The following is a 6,933-nucleotide window of genomic DNA, read 5'->3' on the forward strand; positions in this document are numbered from 1 at the left end:
GTATTGGCTGTGCCTGATGAGTCAAGGACTCTAGTATATATCCATATTACCTGGGCTAGAGGAAAGTGAGGGCTAAGATTTAAGTCTGGTGCTGTAAGGGTTAAAGAAATTAAGTCTATATATATCATGGTTTATCAGACTATCGAGAAATGGCTCGCACAAATGTGGACTGGCTGATCGTTACAATTTCAATCAATCACGTTCTCGCGAGTTTGTGGCAGTGTGTCTGTGTGTGTGTCTGGATAAGTTGTGGAGCTGATACCATAGCATACACAACAGAGAGAGTTTTCAATCAAAAACATGATCTCCTTGTGCAGTTCTCAATGCCTTGAGTGGGTTTTTTTCTACTGTTTTCTTCATTATTTTTTTAAAATGTGATTTGTTTTGTCATTATTCAGTTTTGTAAGGGCATCTTACCGAGAAGATCTTGTGTGTGGATATGACCATCCTTTTTACACCGCTTTTGAGTTGAGAGGTTGACAGAGGGCTATAGCTGTGGTGTATTTAGAAAGGTTAGGTTACCTTTTCTTATTCCAAAACGTGCTGTAAAATAATTGTGTAAATTTTTTTTCGGGGGGTGGGGGGGATGGCCATCTGTCTTTGGCAGTATCCTAGATTATGCTTCTCGTTAATGAATGACATTCTGGGTAAATGATGTTGAAAATAGGTCTTGATTTCTTTAAGTTAAGTTCACCACACTGCCTCACATATGTATTCGGTTTTTACAAAGATTTTCTTGTATTCTCCAAGCAGGTTCTTGAAATAATGTGCAATTGTTCCTCACTCACTCAGAGGAAAGGGTTATCTCAGATTTGAAGGCTAGTATGGGCAGTGTTACAGCTAATGATCTTATGTCCATCCTATTTTAATATAGAGGATCGATAGTAGTAAGAAGGAAACAGGACAATAAAAGCACATGGGCAAAGTTCCTTTTCAGTTCCCCATTCTTTTAAGATTAAGTTGAAATCATCTTTTGTGAATGACATCACAGTTACCCCCAGGTTAGGCCCCACAGATTGTGGGTTCTGCGGCTGTGCGAAGTTGGTCCGGTATTAGTAAGTTTTAAATGGAGGGCTGAAGTAAACCTTTACTTGAACGTGTCGCTGAAAGGCTAGACATTGTTGAGGCTAGAGAGGTGAGCAGTGTAAGTCTTGATTCCCTGTAATGGCTTCTCTGTTGACACCCACCCCTTGGCGCTCATATGACCTTTTGCAGTTGCGAGCGCAGTAAAACCTCTACTAAAACAAACAAAAAAGGCTAGACATTCTAGCACAAGCTGAACAGCCAATCATGACGTTGGAGTGTTCAGTGCTGATATTATTCAGGTTTAACGCAAAATACGCTTTTTTAGTTTTAGTAAGAGTTTTACAGCACTTGCAGCACAATAAGGTCATATAATAAATGCTGTCAAAAACTGTTTGTTTTAAAGAAGGATAACTATGACAAAGAACTTTCAACCATTTTGGGGGGAAAATTTTTAAAGTTTTTAACAATTGATTCAATTTTTCACTGCTTCGTTTTCTGAATTTGTACTATCTGTCATTGTTGCAAAATGCAACAAAATGGGAGTTCCAGTGAGAATTGCACAGATTGTCTTCACTAGAGTTGATATTTATTGAGGGCTCTTATGATAATAATAGCACTGATCTTATTTTGGAACTGACCAATGAATTCATATATATATATAATATATTTTAAGTGCAGTGTTTATTGTTACACAGAAGTGCTGGCCAATCTGAGCGGTAGCGCCCACTAGTGGGCAGTTAGGAATCACCCAGGTAGTGACAAGTATTATTTAATACCCCGCTAAGAAATACATGTAGGTAGGTGCTATAAAAATGTTACTCTCTTAAAGGTGGTAAAAAGGGGCACTGGCTAAAAAAAGGTTGACCAGCACTGATAGAGTATGACACTGACATAACTCAGGATGCACTGTTTAGGCCTTATATTGTTTTAAAAATGGTCCCACAAGCAACAACTTTAGTTCTCTCTTGTCTGACTGATTTGCGTTCTTTGTGTTTATGATCTATATATCGGCCACCTTAATTTTCTTTCCTTGAGCGCACTCGTATAACCTTTTGTGGTTGTGAGTGCTGTACAACTCTTGCTATTGACTAAAGTTTTCATGATGAAATGTGCTTTCATAATGTGCTGTCCTGGGCTAAAGGAGACGGGCCCAAAGGCCATTGGAGTCATTACAATATTACATCGTCTGCTGTTCCAATGTTACTGAAAATTTTGTTCTGAATTCTTCATGCAAGAACGGAGAAAAAACAGAATTGTTTTAACTTGCAGTACCGGTAACGCATCAAAATTCTAGGAGCCTGGGGAATATCCAATTATTTTCCACCCTTCCAACTGTACGGAAGTAAAGTGTTTTACAACTGTTATAGTACTTTGACTGGCACATCTTTCATGTGAATGTTTCAGCCGGTTTTGAGTGTGTTTCCCTCGTGTGTTTGTCAAGTCGGTCAGCGTTGGAATGACTGTTTCTAAGATCAGAAATAAAGTAATTTATTATAATTGAGCTTGTGTCCTGTGTTTATTTGGTGGCTGTTAAACAGGAATGATGTAGGTTTTTCACTTTCTCTGCTTCTATGTTTTCACTCACCACTATATTGTTCATATTATGTCTTCATCTGTTTTTATTGGCTCACTCTTATTTATTAGTCACTGGGTATATCTGTCTACCTATCTAATCTCTTTGTGGATGGTTGGGGGATGCATTGCTTACTCCTCCTTTCCTTATCTAACAATTAACATCCTCATCTCTCTTTCCACTTGTCTCTGTTTGTTACTCTCTAATAACACCTTGTGGGTGGTTGGCAGGTTCTCTAGAATGGTTTGCTTCTTCTTTCCTATCAATCATCTATCGTCTTTACCTCCCCTCCTTCTTTTTTGTGTTTGTTACTCTCTTGTAACACCTCTAATCTTCAGCACTTATATGACCTTATTGTGTTTGCAAGTGCAATAAACACTTACTAAAACTAAAACTAATAACACCTTTAATCTTCGGCACATATATATTATTATCTTATATGACCTATTTGATATCCACTAATGAACAGAACAAAAATGCACACATTTCAAACCAGAAGGTTTTTAAAAATCTTTACAGAGGAAAACACAATTATCTGGACTACTAAATATTTAGTAATAATCTCTATAGAAAAATCAAAAGACAAGTTTTTGATCATTTTGAAGGTCTTTGAGGCGGGGCGGGGGCTCTCGTGGCCTATTCGTTCAAAGAACCCGGGTTCGAATCCGGGTAGCGACGGAAAAATTTTCTTGTCTAAAATTGTCTCCTTTCACCTCTTTTCCTGTTCTCCTGTTCTCTAGCCATGCTCTGTCGTCTGCTTTCGTCTCCACTTTCTGCCCCCACCTCCTCACCTCTTTTGCCCCCTCCTCTGGGCTCTTGACTCTTTCTGCAGCCTTTCCACAGCTACTCATTGGCTCCTTCTTACTGCTGTCTTTCAGCCACATGCCTGATCTTCTGGTAGGAAAGATCTACACCTAGCCTTTTCGGACAAGGGCGACAAATCTCGGAGGGCCCGTGTGCAAGTTCCCCACGTTAAAGATCCCTTGATGGTCTATAATCGATCAGAGTAGGCTTCGGCCGCCACCCGGGCAAAATTAAAAATTTCCTACCAACTGAAAAAGTCTAATGTGTCCCGCGCGCTCATATGACCTTATTATGCAGTTGTGAGCGCGTAAAACACTTTTTTTTTAAATACATAGAGTCTGTGTTTGGTAACTAAATTGTTAAATGAATAAATTTAATGACTTCAACTTTTTATTGATCATGTTCTTTATAACAACAGCGGAGAGGGTTATAATCTTAATACTAATATTTCTTGTGAATTGTGAGCACTAAATGGTCCAGAGACGTGACCTCCTAATATACCGTCCGTCTCCGATAGAACGAAACCAAATATAGGAAGAGACTTACAAACTCCCTGAATAACCAGTTCAAGACTGCCACATTGGCGATTCGAACCGGGGTTATGCGCACCATGAAGGCATCTAACTCTGACAGCTTTCTCTTACATGTAAAATTAAAAGCAAACGAGACAGCGGTTTAACACACACTAGCTTATTTGAAAAGCCTTATAAAATAAGTGATGAGGAAAGACCTGGATAGCATAAGTTTGCTTTTTTGTTGGTTGGTTTGTATGTTTGTTTGCTGTTGTTTGTTTGTTTGTGGGGGGGGGGGGTTGGATTATTTAGAGCATCCGGGCAAAGAAATGAGAGGCGAACAATGACCGCTGATGTCTGTTGAGGGTGTGGCATTTGACGGCGATTAATTAAGCTTGTGTGTGCAGTAGAATGGGAATCATGCGCTGTGGATGGTTGACGGGTGGTTGGCGGGTGCTCTGGTGTGGTTTGCTCCTTCTTTCCTATCAAACGTCTTATGTGTTTATCACCCATCCTTCTTTTTTGTTGTTGTTACTCTCTTGTAGTACGTGTAATCTTCGGCACTTATATGACCATATTGTGTTGCAAGTAAGTGCCGTAAAACTCTTACTACAGCAGGGTATCATGCTAATAGCATGCCCGTTTACTGTACAAGAATGTGTTTCTTTTACAAACCGTTTACATGTCAGTTACAGAAATCAAGTATTATTCCTCTACATGATGACGACTGCATACGCACACCCCCACTCACCCGGTGATATGAAACAGGACTCAGAAACGAAAGTGAGCATTACTTTTTACTCAGAAAGTGCGACAAAAATGTTCCGTTGGCCTCCAGAATGATAATAACACAAGGCGTTTTTGAGCGCATATTTAGCGAATGTACAACGAAAGCATCTCATTTACTGCTAACAGTCCGATTAGCGTTCGTGATGGGGATGAGCAAAATGTTAAACGAGCGATTTTCTGTGTACAACAAAGAGTTCTTCCCCTTAGAGACCTGCGCCAGAGCGGAAGGGGGTCATCGAGTAGAGGGTTATACCCTTCGTTTGGCATTTACCAACTATCAATAATGGCTGAAGTACATTAGAACTGCGGCTCACGGCACGCATCTCGCGTGGCCACCAGCGTAAAGGGTACGCTCTCGATCCGAATTCTCGAAGTCGAAAGTCGTGCGCTGAAGGGCCAATCGACGTGAAGGTTCACTGGAAGTTATTATACGATCTTGTTCGGATTTCGATTTAGAATGACGCCACGACACCATGTCTTGCCTTTCGATTTCTACAAAAATCGTTTAGTCTGAACACTCTACGATGCTCACTTTGTTGTGGCTTGCCCTGTTTTGCATTCGTTTTGCTTTTGATTTTGTACGGTCGTTGTTTCTCTGGCTCCTACGTTATACACCATTATGAGCCGCCAGCTCATTTCGCCCATAGCGTCCACCGAGCTCAGCGTGAAGTCTCTGCACAGAGTACCCGCACAATAGTCATTGTGCAAGTCGAAGTAATATTTATAATCATAGATTGCAGTTATATAGCGCTCTGCCTCGCACCAGTATAAGCTCGTGTGGCTTAGAACGAGCCAAATTTTACAATACCTACTCGGTCCAGTTTAGAAATACGCCGATTTTTGTGAAACGCAGCTGTTATGTCACTCATTTTGGAAGAGCAGGAAGTGTATACGTCTGTAACGTTTCCTGCGTTGTTAGTTCTACGGATAATGTAGCCAAGCGTGACACGGAATAATTTACCAAAACTTTTGTTGGTATTCGGTTCCGGTTGTTCTCTAAGGAAAAAGTCTTTTTGCGTGCAACGTAGGAGAACTGTTTACAATTGTGAAGCTAGACACGTTGTGAATAGTTTTCTAGAACTTTGACATATTGTGGTATTTCCATCGCAGCAGTTCGTTTCTGTCAAGGTAAGCTTCACACTTTTAAAAAAAAGGAAACGCATGATCTCTAATTAAGTCTGTCCCCGTGGTTTTATGCACCCCGCATAATTTAGTGAAATTTGATTATTTTTAAAAATAATTTCTGATCATTTTCCTTTATCATTCTTTGTTAAAATTAACAGAATTGCATAATTGCACATTTTTGGGCTCAGTTTGCATAATTTCAGAATTTATTTCGCATAAAACCGCGGGGACAGTTAAGTGTAGACTGAATGACTTCAAAATAGACTTTTTTTTCTTTTTTCCCCCCAGAAAATGATTTGATCGCTCACGGCTTAGAGCCAATCACCCGCCCCCTGCCCACACCCACTCTTTTCCCAAAACATATTTTTGAAATTCATGCATCAGTGCAGTCACATTTTTCTACAAAATATATTTTTTAAATTCAACTGAATACCTTAGCTCTTTGGGTCCACTGTTATATCATGTGACGGATTCTCTGTTGCTCCACTACGTCTTTTTTTCAAATTGCTAGTAAGCAAGTTCAGTATGAGTTTTATGGCGCTTGCAACTACAAAAAGTCATAAATATGAGCGCGCGCTACGCAAGTTGGTGGCATTCACCACAGTTCACAGTACGGCTTGATTTTATTCAGTGGTCAGGTTAGAAAATTTGTAATAAAAATTCAGTTGGTTTTTTAAAATTATGTTTTATTAAAATTGCATTATTCACAAATTTAGGTAACGGCCAACGGCCTTTATAAAATTATAGAACCGAGAATTTTGTCGGAATCAAAGAGGGAGAACAAATCTATTATAAATTTGTACATTTTTTATATTTCATTCGAGTCTCTCCAAAGACTGGACTTTCTATTAATGTGTATCTAATGGTACACTCTGTATCGCATCCGACACAGAAGAGATTCTCATGTCCCTGCAGGAGTCATGGGAAATTAATTCCATCTTTAAAATATTTTGCCATGCTTTGTTCATAATCGCTCCATTGGCGATGCTGGAGCACTTTGAATAATCTTTCTTTTAAACATCACAAGGTTGAATATAATATTAATGATAACTGTAAATTATTATTATTATTGTTATTATTATTATTATTATTATTATTTTATTA

This window comes from Aplysia californica, unplaced genomic scaffold, assembly GCF_000002075.1.
Source record: "Aplysia californica isolate F4 #8 unplaced genomic scaffold, AplCal3.0 scaffold00032, whole genome shotgun sequence".
NCBI lineage: Eukaryota > Metazoa > Mollusca > Gastropoda > Aplysiida > Aplysiidae > Aplysia > Aplysia californica.